The sequence below is a fragment of the Eurosta solidaginis genome, chromosome 4, assembly GCF_040869045.1.
Source record: "Eurosta solidaginis isolate ZX-2024a chromosome 4, ASM4086904v1, whole genome shotgun sequence".
Classification (NCBI taxonomy): Eukaryota; Metazoa; Arthropoda; class Insecta; order Diptera; family Tephritidae; genus Eurosta; species Eurosta solidaginis.
In genome coordinates, this window is record NC_090322.1 from 104,476,547 (window position 1) to 104,498,228 (window position 21,682).

General features: G+C 39.7%; 1 long non-coding RNA gene across 1 annotated transcript; it reads left to right on the forward strand.

Moving 5' to 3' along the window:
• The first annotated feature begins 20,519 nt into the window (after positions 1 to 20,519).
• On the forward strand, positions 20,520 to 21,087 carry LOC137248098 (uncharacterized). The gene is made up of 3 exons (XR_010952064.1): positions 20,520 to 20,606; positions 20,667 to 20,896; positions 20,954 to 21,087. It is a non-coding gene; the product is annotated as an uncharacterized lncRNA (long non-coding RNA).
• Positions 21,088 to 21,682: the final 595 nt, after the last annotated feature.

Here is a 21,682-nt window from a genome sequence, read left to right on the forward strand (position 1 = left end):
ATAACAAAAATAAAATATGATTGCAATTAAACAAGAGAAAGAAGAGGAAGAACATAGTGTAGAAACAAAGCATTTGAGATTTGAAAAGAGTTAGGAAAATAAACTGAGCACATGTACCCAAGAAAGTAAACAAACAAAGAATATACAGGAGGTGGAAAATAATAGGAGAGAAAAAACCTGTTTCAAACTTAAATTGTAAACAAATGCAAATTAAAACTAATACATAACATTGTATAGATGTATATAAACTCATGAAAACGATTATTTTCGTGCTTTAGTGCCAATAAGTGCCTGCAGTTCAGCTTTGCTACTGATGTGCTTCGCTTCGTCTCCAACCTTCAGTCTCACACATATTTTACCACGAATAGAGAATGCTGACACTAACAACTTCTTTCTCCTAAGCTCTGATGCATACGCCATCACTTCACGCTGGGCTTTAGGCAGACTCTCATGTAAATAAATAGAGCTGTATCCTGGTAACTCAATATCAGAGAGCGCTATAGTTTAAAAATAAATTTTTTTTAGTATTTAGTAAAAATTTATAACTTTTTTCAAACATTAATTTCTCAAAAAATGTTATTTTTTTTGTTTAAACTTTTTTTATATTGAGTGAACAGTTCCTGTTTCAACTTCGCTAAATGCCTATTAGCCGAAACTTGTTGTTTTCAATAATAAACATTTTTTCCCCCATTTATTGATGCAATACATTACAGCATACAATGACTTTGTCAAAAATGAACCGATTCTCATGATTTTTTCTTTGAAACGTTGGTTGTTACTCTTAATTTTATATAAATCTATAAACCATTGCATATAGTTAAAAAAAAATGTTTTTGTTTTTATCGGCCTATTGATAAATCATTCAAGGTTCGAATCGAGCTCAAGGCCAGAACAATAATTTTTTTCTAATGATAATTATTGTTATTTTTTAATTTTTCTAAATTTGAAAAATTGTATTTTGTTTTTGGAATAGTAAGTAGAAAATTTTTCAGACAACCTGCCATAGCTGCGCAGATAGATCCATTTCGAAGGGTGCTAAGCCTTCATCATCAGTACGCTTTAGGCATGCGGCGCTAACCATTTAGCTATACAGCGGTGATTTGTTTGACTGGCAAATTTGCTACTTCTATTCCTTTTTACCAACTATATTTATTCAGTGTTGCGCCATCTGGTGCAAATCACTGATAATGCTGGATTTTTGTTTATTGTCAATTACTTTGTTTGACATTCCCAAGTGCTCATGGTTTATTAACAATTGTTTTTGTTTTTATCGGCCTATTGATAAATCATTCAAGGTTCGAATCGAGCTCAAGGCCAGAACAATAATTTTTTTCTAATGATAATTATTGTTATTTTTTAATTTTTATAAATTTGAAAAATTGTATTTTGTTTTTGGAATAGTAAGTAGAAAATTTTTCAGACAACCTGCCATAGCTGCGCAGATAGATCCATTTCGAAGGGTGCTAAGCCTTCATCATCAGAACGCTTTAGGCATGCTGCGCTAACCATTTAGCTATACAGCGGTGGTTTGTTTGACTGGAAAATTTGCTACTTCTATTCCTTTTTACCAACTATATTTATTCAGTGTGGCGCCATCTGGTGCAATTCATGGTTTATTAACAATTGTTTTTGTTTTTATCTGCCTATTGATAAATCATTAAAGGTTCGAATCGAGCTCAAGGCCAGAACAATAATTTTTTTCTTATGATAATTATTGTTATTTTTTAATTTTTCTAAATTTGAAAAATTGTATTTTGTTTTTGGAATAGTAAGTAGAAAAAAAAATTATTTTTTTAGTATTTAGTAAAAATTCATGGCTTTTTTTTTTTAAATTAATATCTCAAAAAACCGTTATTTTATTTTGTTTAAACTTTTTCTATATCGAGTGAGCAGTTTATATTTCAACTTGGGTAAATATCCATTAGTCAAAACTCGTTGTTTTCGAAATATGAATTTTTGAATATTGAACTTTTTTTCGCCATATATTGATGCAATACATATCAGCATACAAGGCGATCAATGCCAAATGCTTAAAATTAATTAAAATATGACATTTCTTATTGAAAACATTCATTTGTTAATTTTTTTCGGAATATGGCAAAATATTTCACTAAACCTCCAATAACGTCACAGGAGCCTTTGCCATGTCCTGTTACAAAATCACTGTAAGCCATACGTGATAGAGCTATGAAAAAAATTTTATACTATCGAGAAAAAATACTTGATCCAACTAAACTCAGAGCTTACAAAAAATATAACATCAATTTGAATGACGTAAATTTACTATCTGAACCGACATTCACAAGAAATATTCCATACGATAACTTGGGACAATTCTTAGATTATGATGAGCCAACACTAGATGATCCTAATATTCCAATGCATATACAAGGAACAGAAAGATATGTACAGTTGTTAACATCTGTTTCCAAACGTGTTATAGAAAAAAAAACCGTGAAGGTGTTATGGCTGTTACTGCAGAAAGTTGTGAAAAACAACCACGAATGGAGAGCAAAAAAGATTTTAAAACATAATAACATAACATTACTTTTTTTTTGAAAAATACGTTAAAATGGTCAATTATAAGTAAAAAAATAATATTTTAAATAAATTACATTAAAATTATAAAAATTGTTTTTTTTTGCTTGTTACGTGAAAATATAGGTTTTTTGTTAAAAAATTTGTTTCTACTAAAACGAATTTGAAAAAAGAAAAACTGTCTGAATGAAAGTTGTTGGAAATGTTCTAAACTTGTTTTAGCTGTAAAGAAAAAAAAAATGTCCATAAGAAATTTGCTAAAAATGATAATATAGTAGTAAAAAGTTCATTTTAGGCTAATTTCTCATAATTTAAGCCTGATAACTCTACTAAAATTCAAAAACACTATAGATATTCACCCCTATTCTGTATTTCGACTTGGATTGGAATATTTTCGATTTGGCAAATTTGGTATTCTGTGTTCCAATCTCTTTCGATCCAACTTCGAATCGTTCGATTTTGCGTATTCTGCATTTCGATCGTAGTTCCGTTTTTCTCAGTTGCAAATTAGTTGGCGGAATATTTTCTTTTTATTTTTTATTTATTTATAACAGAATCTTAACAAAAAAGTAAGTTAAAGTTGTTAAGAAACGTAGAAGGCTTGATGATGATTATTTTTTATATGTTTCCAGGTCAAAATCACCATGTCGATGTCGAAGTCCGTCGACGTATTTGCCCCGCAAAAGTATCTAACACATACTTGAAAGCATCCTTATTAAGTCGAAAGTTCTTTTTGAACCTAAATAAGAAAATAAGTCATTAAACTTTACCACTTTTAAGTTCAATTTCTTACAATTCGTCACTCATCTCAAATAGATTACACAAATCTCGCAATATTTACCTTTCCATTCTCGCCTGGCCATTTTCGTATGCGTTGCTTTCCAACTCCACAAAAAATGCCGCGGCTATTGATTCCATTGTAATAGACAGCTATAATTTGTGTCTGTTCGTTGGGTCCAGTTATATGCCAAAGCAAGCTACCGGAGTAAAGGAAGGTGAACCGAAAACGTAAACAATTATTGCGGAAAGAATAAATAAACTTTTATAAAGTATTTTAGGCCAGTGCAATGAAATTAGCATCCATAAAACTTGGCGGCCACGGCAGGGAATTGGCCAAAAGAACGACAAAAACGCACTTACAATTATGAAAGCACTTCACTCAAAAAAATATAACATGGCGGCAATATATTCTATTGCTTTTTTTGTACAAAATGTCGTGGATAATAAAATATAAACGTTTTTCAGTGTTTTTTTACAAATTTTCTTTAATTTATTTTGTTCCAATGTTCACACATTCCGTACAAACAGCTGATTTCGAAAAATCATTCGCTCTTCCTTTTCTCTTTACGAATCCGTCGTAATGCAGAATACCCAACTTCGATTAAAGCGGAGCGTAGAACGGGAAAGTAATCGAAATGCAGAATAGGGGTGATTAATACAGATTCTGAAGTGTACGTAAAATACCTTTAAAGTAAGCTCAATAAGATATTTTTCCTATAATTATATCAGAAGCTGTGAAGATTTTTTGGCCAAACCCTACATTCATATGGCAAAATATCTATTTTGCAAAAGTTGGGGACTCGAAATAGGACTTTTTCATAGAATCATATGTAGATTGCGTTTTTGCTATACTCGTGATAAAAAAAATCCATCCATACAATTTGACCCGCTCTAATATATATATATAAAAATGAATCGTGGCGAGTGTATGTTCAGATACTTAAAACTTGAAAACTACTGGACCGACTTTTATAAAATTTTGTAGGTATATTATCTATGTACCCGAATAGGCTATAGGCTATACTTCATACCGCTGGGTGGCTAGGGTCTTGAGACCAAAACGTGGACCCGGGTACCACTAGAATGTGTTTATACAATATGGATATCAAATGAAAGCTGTTGATGAGTGCTTTACTGCAGAACAATTTTCAAACCTCTGGGTGACTAGGGTCTCGAGATATAGTCCTAAACGTGGACCCGGCTACCACTAGAATGTGTTTATACAATATGGGTATCAAATGAAAGCTGTTGATAAGGGCATTCGTAAAGAGTATATTTAATACCGTTGCACTATGGTCTGGCGACCGCGTTTTGCTGGCCAAAAGTCATTTTCTAAAGTATCCGATATCAATTTTTTTTATACCCTCACAAAAATAATACATCAGACTAAGAAAGTGCATACTTAGTTTTTTCTTTAAATATTTGGTAGTCAAGATTTCAGTTGTCAAATTTCGCGTCTGGAAAAAAAATTTTTTTAATAGTTCCTTTTCAGCTTCCTCGTATTTAAAAGTTTAATAATTCCTCGGATAGTGCAGATATTTAAAAAAAAAGTGAATGGAGGACAATAAGGAAGGTAAGTAATTGTGATTAAAGGAAAAAACAATTACCTACTATTGATTGCTAGATAAAAAATAAAAACCCTTTCAAAAAGGGCTCTAATTTTGATGATAATACTCCTAGTTGAGGAGAGCGATAATAAAAAGTCTGAGGTTGTCTGACCTAAAACTTCTTTGAGCAAAAATGCATTCAATTTTGAGTTTAAGGGCTGACTATTATGTTGCGCTTTTTTGCGTTTTTTTGAATAAAAGCCCTTTTTCTTAGAAAACTTCTAAGTGCGTGTTTCCGTGCTTTTCGATGTTTGGAAAGAAGCAGTGCAAAATGATAAGAAAAAAACCGCTGTTTTTACTTTCAGTTAAAAAACATAATTAAAGAAAGTACAACTGAAGAATATTACAGGTACCTGAAGGAAAAATCAAGACTGATATACCTGCAAATGAGTGAAAGATGGGAGAAATGTTATAGAAAGCCCGAACATTTTTTGAGGAAAAACGGAAGCTATAATAAAAAACCAAAATCATTTTCTTTAACCCCCATATCAAAAACGGGCCGAAAAGCACTTCTTTTCAATGAAAAATCAGACCGATCCCAAAGAAGACAGGCGGCGAAGTTAGCAGAATGTCAAGAAAACAACCTAGGTTTAATGCTTCGTGCTACTTCTACGGCTGCGGTAAAAAGAGGTAATGTTGATTTAGCTGCGACTTTGAGAGCAGTTTGTCAAAATCCCACAAATGTTTCGAAACTCAGAAAAGTTGTTGAAAATAAATTTAACGAAATATCTCCCATTCCGATGTCTGGAAATGAAGCATTAGCTTTCATTTTAAACAACAACAACACGAAGAAGCAGTATATGAATACGCGCTTGGAAAATAATAGGCGAAATTCTGACATTTATCCACCATATGAAGAGATTTTAAACACAACACGCGAGTGCCAACCGGCGATAATCACTGTAACAGAAAATTATGCAAAAGTTTCGTTACACATGTTAATAAGGTATACAACCGAAAGAATTGTTGAGTTACAAAAGAACGTAATCCTTTCAACTATTGAGTCCAAAAAAGACGAATTTTTAGTTGCTGATATACATAACTATCAGTTACGGGTTTGATTGTAGCTCTTTTTAAACAGAACTTTCCGTCCTCACCAATATCATCGCAATTGAACACTTCGCTCCTTGCTACCACGCTTACACCTTTATGTTTAAAAGATACAGCTGGTAACATTTTATGGTGCAATCGAACACCAAAATCCACTAGATTCTGCCGACCACTAAAACTAGGATATATAAAAGAAACAAGAGAGGTTATCTTGAATGATAAAAATATTAAAAAAGAAATCGAAAAAATGGAATCTCTCCTAATTACAATAGATGCTCAGAAAAAACTCCAAATAAATTGCAAGTTTTATTTGACAGCAATTGATGGAAAAGTTTTAAATATATTAACTGAAACCAAGTCAACTCAAACTTGTCCGATATGCAGTGCAACTCCAAAAGACTTTTTAAAAATAACAAACCCCTCGCCAGATAAGTTCAAACCAAATCCCGGCAGTTTATGATATGGAATAAGTCCCTTACATTGCTGTATAAGCTTTTTTGAATTCGTTGTTCATCTTAGTTATAAACAAGATTTAAAAAAGTGGCATATTCGCAATGAAGGAGATAAGCGCATAGTTGAAGAAAACAAAAAGAAAATTCAAGACTTGTTTTGGGAAAAACTTGGACTGCATGTTGATAAACCAAGAGTTGGAGGGTTTGGAAATACAAACGACGGGAACACACCACGACGCGCTTTTTTGAATAATGAAATATTTGCAGAAATCACTGGTGTTGACAAAGAGCTTATATATAATTTACACATAATACTGACATGCTTGTCATGCCAACTTCCGATAGACTTAAACAATTTTGAGCTTTTCTGTTTCCGAACAGCAGAAATCATGTATCAAAATTATCCTTGGTGCCCGATGACAGCTACCGTACACAAAGTTCTTATTCACTCGAAACAAATTATTAAGAGCATGATACTTCCAGTTGGATATTTTGGGGAAGACGCATCAGAGAGTAGACACAAACTTTATAAATTCGATAAGCTGCACCATGCTCGCAAAAACAGCAGAGTTAATAACCTTGGGGACGTATTTTGCAGAGCCTTGGATGCGTCAGATCCACTGATTTCGAGTGTAAGTCTTTCCAGACGGATCAAAAAAAAAGGCACGTATGCAACTTCCAGCAGAAGTAAGATCCTTGCTGAGCAGTGCGGATTGCTATTTACCAAGTAATGAAGACGAGCAAGACGAAGAGATGCGCGATCTAGCGAATTTCGATACCGATCCAAGCTTCGATGCACTTTTATATAGCTCAGAGTTAGAAAATGAGAGTATAGAAACTGATTTAAAGTGTTACAGTATTATTTTTGTTACTATAACTACTATTTTTCTATTATAATATGTTTGTTGTTTTGAATAAATTAAATCAATATTGTGCAAATATAATCCAAATACAAATAATCTCGAAATATCTGTCTAACCAAACAAGTTTTATTTGAAGTACATCTGATAATATTTAATTTTTTCATAATTTTCGCAATCTTTTTCAATAAAAGTAGTATGATCTCAAAACTGAGTATTTGAACTTTTGAAAACTGTATAAGACAGTGTTATTATTGTTACTAGGAAACTAATGGCTGTACTTAAAATGACTTAAGTTAATGGTTAACAGAAAACATGGAAAACATCAGGTTGGATTCTTTTATCGTTCTGTGTTCTTTGAAAATAACTTAAAAATTAAAAAAAAAAAAAATCGAATCACCCTAATGTAGTTGGGTGAAAGATGAAATTCTGACATCATATTCGTGATCAGAGACTTCGAAAACCCTCGCTTTATACAAAATTTTGAATAAAACGGATATATTAATAATATTGGTCGCCATATTGGATCCGCCATTTTGAATTTTAAAATTCTGGCATCAGATTCGAAATTAGAAACCTCGAAACCCCATGTATACCAATTTTCAAAACAATCGGATAATTCCTCGAGTTTTGGCCAGCAAACAGTGCTCGCCAAACCATAGTGCGCTGGGTAACTAGAAGTAACAAGAAGGTTCAAAACATGCTATCAAGCAATATTTCATGCCATTACTTCGCGGGTATGGGATTAACCATGCTATTTTATATGAGAAAAATTGTTTTCCACCTGGTGAATCCCATGCTCGTGTGTTAGTATTACGCACAGTGTTAAATAACAGCAACTCTCGATTACAGATATCGCCCACTCATGCTATAATATTCATAGGTGGCATTATATGACTAGCAGGAACTTTCGACTACCGAATGACAGATGTCGCCCGCTCATAACACTATTTATTACCCGTCGTAGGTGGCGTCACAGCAGTGTTATTAGCGGCATTTTGGTGAAGTTTTGACTAACAGCAACTTCCGATTACCGAATTACAGATGTCGCCCGATCATAATACCAGTACTAAGTATTAAGTAGATTAGCACAGGATGATGTTATGTCGAAGATGAGTCTGTAGTGGTACTGCTGTTAGTGGCGTCTTTGCGCCACGGTATAACGAAACAGGGTGTTAACTTCAGTCACACCAGCTCCCAAATTCCAACTTTCGCTAAGCTAAAATTCCATCGCCAAAAATCTCTAAAAGAAAATCAAGTGCGCAGAAAAGTATGCAGCATTTAGTACCATGTAGTCAAGCGATAACAGCCTAACTTCTATTACTTAGGTGGTATTTGCTATCGACCACATGGTACTAAATATTGCATGTCTTTCTGCGCACTTGATTTTGTTTTAGAGATTTTTGGCGATGGAATTTTAGCTAAGCGTAAATTGGAATTTGGGGACAGGCTCGGCTATTCTTTTAAATTTCATAATTTGTTGTACCATTGCGTTGAAACGTTGTGCGTATTTTTAATTTCTAAGTGATATTATTGATATTTCGGACACAAAAATTAATTTAATGTTTGTGGATGTCAGCCCAGCATATCATCTTAGATCATAGAGGCCATAACAAATAAAATCTCTCATTCTTAGAATCACAAAGTTCAAATAACAAAACTAATACGAGTCGGTAATCCTTTTTAAAAGTGGTATAAAGCGCTTTTTAGTTCTACCATTTGCAGATTGTTACAAAGGTGCACTTAAAAAATTTCTGTAGAATTGCAGACTGTAGGAAAGTTATAGTTTGTGTTTGCGAAAAATATTAATGCGAATGTGCAAGTTCTCAATATTGAGGTGAAACAATTGTGATACTTCTTTGACAAAAAATGTGAGTTTATTGCCTTTGTTTATCGGCGAAAACTTAATTTCAGTTTCATTGGAAAATATCTTCCACTGATTTGCTTCATTTTGCAGTTGTTTTCTAAAATATAATTGGAACTGTTTTATTCGTTTGCTCCATTTTTTTTACTAACTTAGAGGTTTGCTCGACAGACACATTTTTTGACAATTGCAGCCATTTTGCCCCCAAAATCGGATTGACATCCGTTAACTGCGTTGTTTCTTTGCGAATTTTCGAAAAATATTAGTAGTAGAAATAGGAAGCAAGCAGTTTACAAATACCCGATAAGTATTGAACTGCATAATTCTTTAGAACATTTTTGTTTTTTAATTTTATAGTGAATTTATTAACTATGCCTCGATCTATAAGTATGGCTGAACATTGAACATAGGTAATTTTATGAAAAGTGAGAATATCAAGAAATCGTGCACTTTCGTAAACCTATGAATATACGAAACCTAAACCAATTCAAAATTCATCGTTCAACGTCAAAAGCTCGACTATTAAATCGATTCACGTAAAAATGTCATTAGTAAATAATGGAGATGCCATAACGAAATGTACTCATTGGGCATGTTAACTTATTCAGGTAAAAGTCCAGAACAGGAGTCTACTTACTGCTAATACGCGCCCAAAAATATCGAGAGAGGTGACCTCGACAACAATAATCCGAAGGCGGAAAAGAAAAATTGTATCTCTGTCCGGAGATATTTGCAATTGAAGTTGGCAGCTGCATGTGGTTGTTGTAATGTTTTTGTGCTCTGAAAAAGATTTTTATTTATTTTATTTTTCGGTTTTTCGTCAATATCTTTTGAACAAGCTAAAATTTTTATTTCCGCCTTCGAATTATTGTTATCGAGGTCAATACGCGCCTTTTGACACTTCTCCGGATATTTTTGGGCGCGTATTAAAAGTCGACCTTCTTTTCTATTAATTCCGTCTGTTCGGAACATTCGTCTCCATTTAAGAATTTGGAGAATCGGTTTATATTTGTAATATTATGTATATACTTATTTGATATATTCGGACCTCGTGAGGTAGCATCAAATTAACATATTCCGGATATTCTAAATTAACGTTTTATTTGGAACGCTTCCATGAATACTTAACGGAAAAGAGCTTTCCGAAATTTTAGAATAAAAAGGTGAACACTCCCTGTGTAGCAGGACCGCACAAAAGCTTAACTCTTCTGTCAAAGTCAAGGTAGAAATATAAAGTTCTAAGACAATAAGCCATTTTCTTTTATTTTTGTTTTTGTCGGTTCATTGCGGCTGCTGAGTAGCGTATCACCCCTTGTCGGCTGCCTGTTCAAAACCGTGCTATCTGAAAATATTTCTCAATTCAGGATTTGTCACAAAACCGCCCTATATTAGAGTTAGATTGAAGAATGCTTCATCTCAGAATGCTTTTCATTAACTTCCTCTCATGACAAAATGCATTGAACTTATACTCATATAGGCAGTTTTTGAAACAATTTTTGAATAAAATTCTAACGTACGGCATTCTTCAAACAATTTCTGAAAGAATGACCAAGCCAACATAACTTTATCAATTCACGAAATATTTAGTAGAAAATGAATTATTTCCCCAAAAACTTTTGGCATTTACAAATTTATTATCACTACTAATATACTACCAAAGATATTTTTCTACTACAATTTTCACTGAAGGGTATTGACTTATTCCCCGTTTTCCTTACTTCGTAAAAGCAACGCGTCCAGATTTTTCAATTTGGGAGTGTCAAAGATCTGTCATCATTTGAGAACAAACCCCTAGTAATTGAATCATGGAGGTAAGTAATTGATTACTGAAAATTTAATATGCCATATATACAAAGTCAACACTTACAGTTGATCATTGTTAAGATGTCAAGAAGAGGTCACAGTAACTTATATTGTCGTACTCAACAAGCAAGATATCATCGAAACAATGCAACGCATCAAACGGAAAAGGAACGTAGTATAGAAAGGCAATCAGGTAGAGTCAGAATGGCTGAATTTCGTGAGCGACAGTCACAGGAGCTGAACGAAGCTTACAATGAGCGACATCGATTGAGAAGAAGAGAAGTTCGCGCTCGACAAAGAGAAGAGCCAAGATTACAACGTGTAAATGCTGGACGACAGCCTCGCCAGAAACCAGATCTTCTTTTGGATACTGTACGTGCAGCATTTCGATATAATCCGAACATTCAATACAGGGCATCGGTTCAATTTGGTCAGATGTCTCACGTTTTTCAGTATTGCAACGCAATTAAATTTAAGAAGGAACCACCTGGGATGTGTTGCGCGGGCGGAAAGGTTAAATTGCCAGAGTTACTTCCACCACCAGAGCCATTGCGCCAGTTGCTATAGGGTTAATCTCCTAATTCGAACCATTTCTTGCAACACATTAAAATGTATAACGACTGTTTTCAAATGACTTCGTTTGGTGGTGAAACTTTAAGTGAGCAAAATTGTAATCCAACATTCAAGGTAATTTCACTAACCCCAACTATGTATGCTATTACACCAACACAATAAAATACACACACGGCCCAAACATAACAACTCCATAAACAAAACGGACTCGCCTGGAATTCGCGGTGAACTCGCCTTCTCTGATAATTTTATCGCGGCGATACTTCGAGGCGAGTGTTCGGCGAATTAGAATTCCCAGGCGTGTCGCATATCATCCGCGAATCGTGATTTTTATCATTCTCAGATCGTCCGTGAAACGCAGTTTTTAATCATTAGCTATTCGAGAATTTCCACTTTTTTGGATCGTCCGCGAATCGCGATTTTTATCATTTTCGGATCGTCCGCGATTTGTGATTTTTATCATTCTCGGATCGTCCTTGAATCGCTGTTTTTATCATTAGCGATTCGAGATTTTTATCAATTGTCGTCAGTTGTCGCAAAATAGGGATAACTGGCGTGACGAGTCCGAGAAAATGCATTTGAGAAAATCTAATTCCGCGATATCGCTTCGAGTTGGCGGCGAGTCCCAGAAATTGCTTTCGATAAAATCTAATTTCGAAATATCGCCTCGAGTTCGCGGAGAGTTCGAGAAAATCTAATTTCGTGATATCGCCTCGAGTTCGCGGCAAGTCCGGGAAATGGCATTCGAGGAAATCTAATTTCGCGATATCGCCTCGAATACGCGGCGAGTCCGGGAAAATGCTTTCTGATTTCGTGATATCGCCTCGAATTAGCGACGATATTGTCTTCGCCTTTGTGTTTATTGGGAATACACATGGAACATCACGCATGATACAAATTTGTTTGTAGGGATTGCACAATCTGTTACTTTTCTTGCAATTAAAAGAATGATTATAGAATTTTCCTTAAATTTTATCGATTCATGGGCAAGTTTGTCATCTGGCTGTTTCTCTTTTGCCGCATTCAGATCAAGAACACAAATATCTCCAAATATACTTTATCGGAGATTCACATGATGAAGTAAATGGGCGTTATACGGTTTTCAGTACAACAAAAAGGGAAATAGTACAGCAGTTGCAACAAATGTTACACGAACACAATGAGCTCATCAAACCTCATGGATCATATGATGCACTGTAATATCCGCTTATGTTCTGCCGAGGTGAAGACGGATATCACTTGCAATACAACATGATAGATCCGGCCAATGGTTAGTAAAAAAAATTATTATCGCAACATTATCGTGTCGCCACTTCATAATTTGTTAATTCTTAGGTACTGAGACGAATAAAAAGGTTTCTTCTATGAATTTTTATGCTTACCGATTTATGATTCGAAGAGATATTGACAATAAACTTCTGCGATATCGACACTTGTTTCAACAATACGAAGTTGTTATGTATGTTAAGATACTTGGCTTGGATATCATACTTGGTTCCAGGCTCTGGATCAGGGACTGGTATCAGTCTTAGACCGGCTATAGTGACGAATTGTCACACGTGATTAGTTATCACGTCCTGCACGAGGTGCCCCTGCTTCTACTGATAATGGCGGATCTAGAGAGGACAACTCCATAAAATCCGCACCCCTGAGTCATTGTGCCGAGCTCAGGGGAGGTAGGACCCTGTTAAGGGTCAAGATCGGTACACAACGGTGACGAACTGGATTGTTAGGGACTTTGATTTTGACTATGTTTAGGAATTGATGACTTTGGGCTGGTAGGTGCGGTATTCTGCCACCTTAGTAAGTCGGGGTGAAACCCTATCGAAACGGCTGGTAGGCTAATGCTGCATCTGCCCACAACCCGTTAAAACCGTGGCGGCCTCAAGGTACGTTCCGGCTCCGTCGCCGTTAAGTTGGTGTCGTAGGGGCGGTTGAAGATTTTCCCGCTTTGCGTCCGGTCTGGCTCTGAACGCATTACCCATAAGGTAATGCGTCAACTCTCGCGTGGCCTCCCTGCGCAGCATAGATAACCACGGGAACGTTGAAAGGCGACTACACAATCGGCTCCGGATAGCGGCCTTGAGGGGGGACTTCTTAGAATGGACACGAACACAAACAAAAAGGAGGGTAGGAGTGACGGCGAAGGTCGTCATGGTGCGAGGAACGCGACAGGTGCGGAGTGCGCTCCGAAGCAGGTCGCTGGCAGCCGGGAAAGCTCCCGGCGGGTCAAAAGGGCTTATCAGACGGATCAGCGCAGCGGTTTGGTTTAAAACCCCGTAGGTACGGGTAGTGGAGGGGTATCGAAACCGACACCCAATGCAGGCCCATATGGGGCTGTGACAGGGAAAGGTAGAGGTCCGGCGAATGCGACGGACTAGCCCAGTACCAGTAAGGAAGCCCTGTCGCGAGGAGCTTTCCCAACGGGAGCCCTGGGGTCGAAGCCTGCCAGGAAAGGTAGGCGATCGACGCCGCGTAGGAAAGCTCTGGGTGATCGGCGCCTAGCTGAGAAGATCTTGGAGCGCTGCGGTGGAAGGGGTGCAGCTCAGATTTCTGAGAAGCGTTCCCGGACGCTGGAGTGGGCCAGCCGCGTCGTAGCTTGCGACGACCACACACCGGTGTCGAACGATGCGGGTGAGCAGCAGGGTAGGAAGCGGCAAAGGTCGGATGAGCGGAATGCCTCAACGAAAAAAAGGGCCCGAGGAGGTGGGGACGCAATTGCGTTTAGCGAAATTGCTAAACGAGCGGGCTCCTTCACCTTCGGGGTCCTGGATAGGAGTAGGGAGGATAGTGCCATCTCCCGAGAGGAGTGTCCGTGGGTCGCCAGCACTATATCAGCGGCCTATATAACCGCTGTTATGGAGAGCCCAGGTCCGCGGCCATGCTTCGAATACTCGGGGTGGTATCATGGATTTAGACTGATTACTTGTGCTGACGAACGGTCGGCCTGTATCTTTAAGAAAATAATTTCTTTGGTTGGGGAGGTCTGGAGGGGAGCCAGACTCGAGGCCGTGGAACGGACCGAGGGCTCGAGTGTGGTTGCCTGCCGGGCCCTCTCAGACGGAGAAGAGAATGCGCTATTGCAACCCGAACCTTCCGACGCATAACTGGAGGGCCCTCAGAGTAGAGGAGGCTGTTGGGCCACGTCGGCAAGTGCTGATTCTGCTAAGCGCAGAGTCCACCGGTCCTCTCTCTGACACGAGGGGGGTTATATCCTATGGCCTCGAGCGTGTGGTTCTCAAAATCTACCACACCGATTCTAGTGAGATGGTTCCTCTCCCCCAGAGACTGTTCGGGAGGTGGAGGCGTCCGCAGGGGAGCCAGTACACATGGTTGTGGATGCTGACCCCGTTAATTTGGACAGCGAAAGCACTGTTGACGTCCCGTCAATAGCGGGATCTGTCATCAGTGCTAGTCGTCTGGCTAATAGGGCAGAGGAGGAGCTCCTAGCCTCCGAGGGCGAATCATCGATGGCGGGATCCGTCATCAGCGTAAATCGTCTGTTTGGGGGGTAGGAGGATCTCCTAGCCTCCGAAGGCGAAGCCGCCAAGGATGGGGTGCAGAAGAAGAAGAGTGGTGTTGATGGAAGTCCGTCAAATCAATCTTCAGCATTCTAAGGCGGCTTCCGCAAACTTGCTGCTCTGTCTTGAGAAAGGCGGAGTGGATATAGTCCTTGTCCAGGAGCCGTGGCTAAGTAGTAACGGCGGAAAAATTTCTGGATTAAGGACGGGAAAATTCAACACCTTGGTGCATGGGGAGGCAGGTAGGCCTAGATCCTGTGTGCTTATTAAAAAGGAATTTAAAGCTTTTATTCTCTCTAATTTCAGCAATGCTGACGTAACCACGGTCTGCCTCGAGCGAGGCAGCAACGAATTGTGGGTGGTCTCAGCGTATATGCCCCCTGGGCACGTAACGGGACCACCACCTGTGATACTGGGCGAAATCACCGCTGAAGCAAGGCGGAGAAACGTTGGCGTAATCATAGGTGCCGATGCTAATGCACACCATAGCATATGGGGTAGCTCGGATACGAACACCAGAGGTGAGTCTTTATTTACTTTTATTGTAGATGAGGGAATTTGTATATGTAATAGGGGGAATGACCCGACTTTTATTACTGCGGTAAGGGAGGAGGTCCTGGACCTCACCCTGGTTAGCAGAGAACTGGAAGATCGGATATCCGGCTGGAGGGTTCTCAACGAGCACTCCTTCTCTGATCACCGATATATTCAGTTCTCGGTGAACGAAGAACGTCCCGGTAAAATATCTTTTAAGAACCCTAAAAGTACCAGTTGGGACTTGTATTGTAGGAAGTTGGGAGAGCTATTGCCTGAGGCGCTTATCGTTGGTTCGGACCTTTCCGAATCTGAAATAGACGGTCTGGTGGAAAACTTCACCTCGGCAAGCAATAGCGCCTTTCAACTGTCCTGCCCACTTAAAACTTACGGGGCGGTCTGATTCTCTTGACGACCTAAGAGCGTCCAGTAGGCGGCTCTTTAACAGAGCCAGGAGGAGTAAATTGCCCTCGGACTGGGAGCTCTATAAGGTGAGTGGGATTTATAAATATGAAATAAGGATAGCCAAGCGAGATTCATGGCGAAGCTTCTGCGAAAACGTAGAAGGCTGCAATGAATCCGCGAGGCTTAGAAAAATACTCTCTAGGAATCCCGCCCCTCGGGGGTATCTGAGAAATGATGGTGGGAATGGTCGATGAGTAGCGAGGAGTCCCTAAGACTTTTACTGGACAATCATTTTCCCGATGTCCCAGTTGCACGGGGATCTTCGCTTGCGTGGTGGGCGGTTGCTGGCCATGCAGTAATGCCTGCCTTTCCACTACGGGAAAGTCAAATATCCTGGGCTGTAAGTTCGTTCAAGCCCTATAAGTCAACCGGCCCGGATGGCATCATTCCTGCGCAACTTCAAAAGTCTTTAGGGATTTCCTGCCGCTGGTTGGCCATCATCTACACTTACTGCCTCAGGCTTAACTATATCCCTAAGTCGTGGCACACGGTTAGGGTCATCTTCATTCCGAAGGCCGGCAGGAGATCTGATGTATCACCTAAGGATTTCAGGCCAATCAGTCGTTCGTCGTTTTTTCTTAAGACGTTTGAGCGGTTGATTGACCTGTAGCTACGGGAAAGGATACCTCGGGGGTTACTGTCGGCTTCACAGCATGCGTACTGCAAGGGCAGATCGACGGAAACGGCTCTCCATTCGATTGTAAAGCAAATAGAGGGGTCCCTCGAACACAAGGAGTATGCTCTGGGTGCCTTTCTAGACATCGAGGGGGCTTTTAACAATGTCTTACCGGGGGCAATCGAAAGAGCTCTGGTGGGTTTAGGAGTCGAAGCGGCTCTGGTTGAATTTATTAGCAAACTTCTATGCGGCAGAATTGTCGCAGCGGAGTGGGAGGGGCCATAATTAAGAGGAAGGTGTGCAGGGGCACGCCACAGGGAGGTGTCCTATCTCCTCTGCTCTGGGTTGTGGTAGTCAACGAGCTTCTTGTGGAGCTGGAAGCCAATGGTTGTCGGGTAGTTGCCTATGCAGATGACCTCACTATCCTAGTCAGAGGCAAATTTCTTGGCACCCTGCGCGATGTTCTGCATGGCTACCTGGATACTGTGGCTAGATGGGCTGAATCATGTGGATTGGCGGTCAACCCGGGAAAAACAGAATTGGTTCTTATTACAAGGATATATAAGATACCCGACTTCAGAACTCCTTCGATTGGAGGGGTGCCGTTGGTACTTACTGACAGGGTTAAATATTTGGGAATTGTTCTGGACAAGAAGCTGTCCTGGAGGGCCAATGTGGAAGAAATGGCCAGGAAGGCCGCGGTTGCCTTGCACTGCTGCAGGGAGGCTATCGGAAAGAGATCGGGGCTCTCGCCAGGAGTAGTACACTGGCTTTATGAGATGGTGGTCAAACCGATTCTGCTCTATGGGGTGCTGGTCTGGTGGAAATCACTGGACACGGCGAGCACCTCCAAAATGTTAGTGTCAGTGCAACGGACGGCGCTTAATGGTATCAGTGGCGCTCTGAGAACAACACCTACCTTGGCACTGAATGTCATGCTGAATATACATCCAGTAGATATTGCGGGAAAGCCAGTCGCGCCCGGTCGTTGGTCAGGCTTCGTGATATGGGTTATATGCTTTCTGATTTCGGACACTCTAGCCTTCTTACTAGTTTCGACTTTATCCCGGACAGGACGGACTATTGCATGCCGATAGCCGCTCCCTATCCAACCTTCACCCCCGTCATTCCCCCGAGGGAGGAGTGGGGAAGAGGAATTATCTGGGGCATGGGACCGGTTAACTTGTTCACGGATGGGTCGAAGTTGGACGGAACGGTTGGCGGGGGTCTTTTGTCAAGAGCTAAATGTAAGCCACAAGTTTAAGTTGGCTGATCACTGCAGTGTATTCCAAGCGGAAGTTGCTGCGATTAAGGATGCGGTGGATGAAATGCTATCCAGCGCTACTACGGTTAGGGAATTTAACATCTACTCTGATAGTTAAGCGGCTATAAAAGTCTTGAGCTCAACTACAGTGCGATCGAGGGTGGTCTGGGAGTGCCTGACCTCACTTACAATTGCATCGAATTATTTTACAATTAAGATTATCTGGGTCCCGGGGCATAGTAATATTCCGGGTTACTCTCAAGCGGATCTCTTCGCCCGAATCGGCACAACTGAACCAGATGAAGATGGCTGTAGGGATTTCGGGATTCCGCTAGCCACCTGTGGATTGCTCTTCCATAGCTGGGCCTCGAGTCAGGTCAGCAAACGTTGGGCGGACACTACGTCTTGCAGGGTAGCAAGATCTTTCTGGCCGAAAGTGGATGGCAGGAGGTCTGCTGAAATAATTGGGTTCACTAAGGCTCACCTATCAATGGTCATTGGGGTTTTGACAGAGCACTGTCCCATGGGTATCCATGCGGTACGTCTCAATATATTGGAAACTCCATCCTGCTGCATCTGTATGGAGGATGATGAGGTGGAATCACCAAATCACTTTATGCTTGATTGCCCAGCTTTTTCCAGAACTAGGCGAAAGTATTTCAGTCGCGACTCACTTGTATCTCCCGAGGAGCTATCCAAGGTTGAGATCGGGATCATTCGGATCTTAATCGTTGCTACCCAACGATTCTCCAAGTAGTTATATCTACGGTACCGTTATTTTAGTTTATTATATGTGGTATCACAACGGACCTTCATGTTGTCCAAGTGAGCTTCCCCTATCAGGGAAGCTACCACCCAACCTAACCTAACCTATCTATGTTAAGATTGAGATGGAGCGGATCAATTATATTCGACACAATCAAGGTAAATTGCGATCCGTAGAATATATCCACTTGCGGGATGCTATCAATAGCGATGTAGATATTGCAGATGTTGGGCGACTCACAATTTTGCCAGCGACTTATATTGGAAGTGCGAGGCATATGCATGAGTACGCCCAGGATGCAATGACTTACGTGCGCAATTATGGACGACCGGATTAGTTTGTCACGTTTACTTGCAATCCCAAATGGGACGAGATTACGCAGCTGTTGCATCCCGGCCAATCACCAAGCGATCGTCACGACGTTTCAGCACTGGTGTTCAAACAAAAATTAAGATGTTTGATGGACTTCATTGTGAAACAACGTATATATAGTACTGTTAGTTGCTGGATGTATTCTGTTGAGTGGCAAAAAAGAGGTTTGCCGCACGCCCAAATTCTCCTTTGGATGATGGATAAAATTAGACCAAACCAAATCGATGACATTATTTCGGCGGAGATTCCGAATCCTGAATTAGATCCAGAGCTGCACGAAGTGGTTAAAACAAATATGCTACACGGACCATGTGGTAAACACAATCCCTCATCGGTTTGTATGTCTGACCATAAGTGCACAAAGCGATATCCACGTGTTTTTATTTTCGGAGAGACAATCTGGAAACGATGGATATCCTCTCTATCGTCGGCGGTCACCAAATGACAATGGCCGAACATTCATCACTCAATTGAGAGGAGTAAATATTGAGATTGATAATACATGGATTGTACCATGTACCATTCGCCAATATTGTGTAAGACATTTAAAACGCATATCAATGTTGACTATTGCAACTCAGTGAAATCGATCAAGTATGTTTGCAAATACGCCACAAAAGTTATCGATATGGCAGTCATTGCCCTGCAAAAATCGTGTGACCAAAAACGCACACATCCACACGAATTTTTGACAGGGGTGACGATTTGGAATGAAAAATTCTCCAAATGAAATAGCATGTTGACAAATTTAGCTTTGCCACAATGTATCGTGCTCTCTCGCACCTACTATATTCATAGGTATTGTGAAATATGTCATTTTTGTGTGGAAAAAATTTTCAGCGAGTCCGCCATTTTCCGCGAATTGAGCTGCAGGCCTGTGCTAATTTTGGACATTGAATTAAATGAAACTATAATAACATAGCGATGTTGGATGTAAGTGTTTGGAAAGTGAATTTAATATGTATTTATGTTTGTTGTTGTACAATATTACAAATTCTAATATTTTTCCAGAAAATAATTGTTGCACTTCGTGCACGTCTCCAACAAATGGAATCAACAACACAATGCGCTTCCTTGCCTGGAAATCGAGCACAAATGGAAAACCTCAACAGCCAGGTTATCCTCTACAAGAACCAGGTGCACCACGTGGTTACGTGGGTCAAATGATGCCACCAACACAACCTGGGCAGACGCCAATGCCCAGTCAACCACCCAAGCCGGGTTAACCCCCAATACCCGGACACGTCCGGACGTCTTGGTTATAATGTATGCTAATACAACTAATATATTTAAAAATTTGCTGATGATTATTTTTGTGTTATTTTCTTTAGCAACCACCTACACCTGTTACTGGTAAATATCAACAGCCGCAACAGTATGATCAAGCCCAAGGCCATTTAGATCCCGATCAGATGCCATATCCGATAACAAAATAGCGCTGGTGGTGCTTTTATTACTAATGAACAGGGTTTATTACCACCATTGGTGACCACAAAATATGTAGCAGAAGATCAGGGTAACTCCTCGCCACGTTACGTTAGGTATCGCTATTCGAAATTAATGTTTTGTTTGGCAATTACATTGATCTTTCTTCTTTGCAGGTCCTCTTTTTATTGCATACCTGCAACAGCTAATTTATTAAAAACAACAGCTTTGTCCATTACACTTACCGTCTAACCAATGGCACGAACGGTTGAGGGTGAATATGAGCCACCCATTGTAAATTTTGGTGAATTGGGTCCAATTAGATGTAATCGTTGCAAGGCTCATATGCAATTTGTAGATGCTGGTCGTCGTTACCAATGTCTTATGTGTAAAGTAACAACAGATGGTAAAAAAAATCGTTCACTTTTACTTGTTTTCATTGATCCATATTTTTTTTCAACAGTGCCAACTGTATATTTGCAACATTTGGGCCACACCGGACGGCGTGTCGATAAATATGAACGTCCTGAACTTGTATTGGGTACATATGAGTTTTTGTGAAAAAAATGTGTGGGTACCGATAGCTCTCAAACCTCAACTCATATCCAACATCAATGCCTCGCAATCAATTGTGGACGCTGTACGCACTACATTGGGTCCACGCAGTATGGACAAGCATATTGTTGATTCCAGTGGTATGGCCAGAATTTCAAATGATGCTGCAACCATTATGAAAATATTGGATATTGTGCATCCAGCCGTAAAACCCTAATCGACATCGCCAAACCTCAAGATGCTGAGGTAAGTTTTTTGTTATATTAAAATGTGTAGAATAAAAATGTTTCTCTTATCAGGTCGGCGATGGCACCACTTTAGTAGTACTTTAAGCAGGTGAAATCTTAAACCAAGTTAAACCATATGTTGAGGAAGGCGTGCATGCACGCATCATCATTAAAGCTATATGTAAAGCATTATAATTATGCATGACCAAAATATGACATGGCTGTACATGTCGAAGCGCCAATCAAAGGAACAACAAAGTGCTTTATTGGAAAAATGCTCTGCCACAGCAATGTCCTCCAATGTCCAAGAGTATCAGAAAATTGTTAAAGCTGAATGGCGTCTCCTGTACAATAAACTAGGTAAGTAAGGCGCCAATGTTGTGTTTTCTAAATTACCAATTGGTGATGTT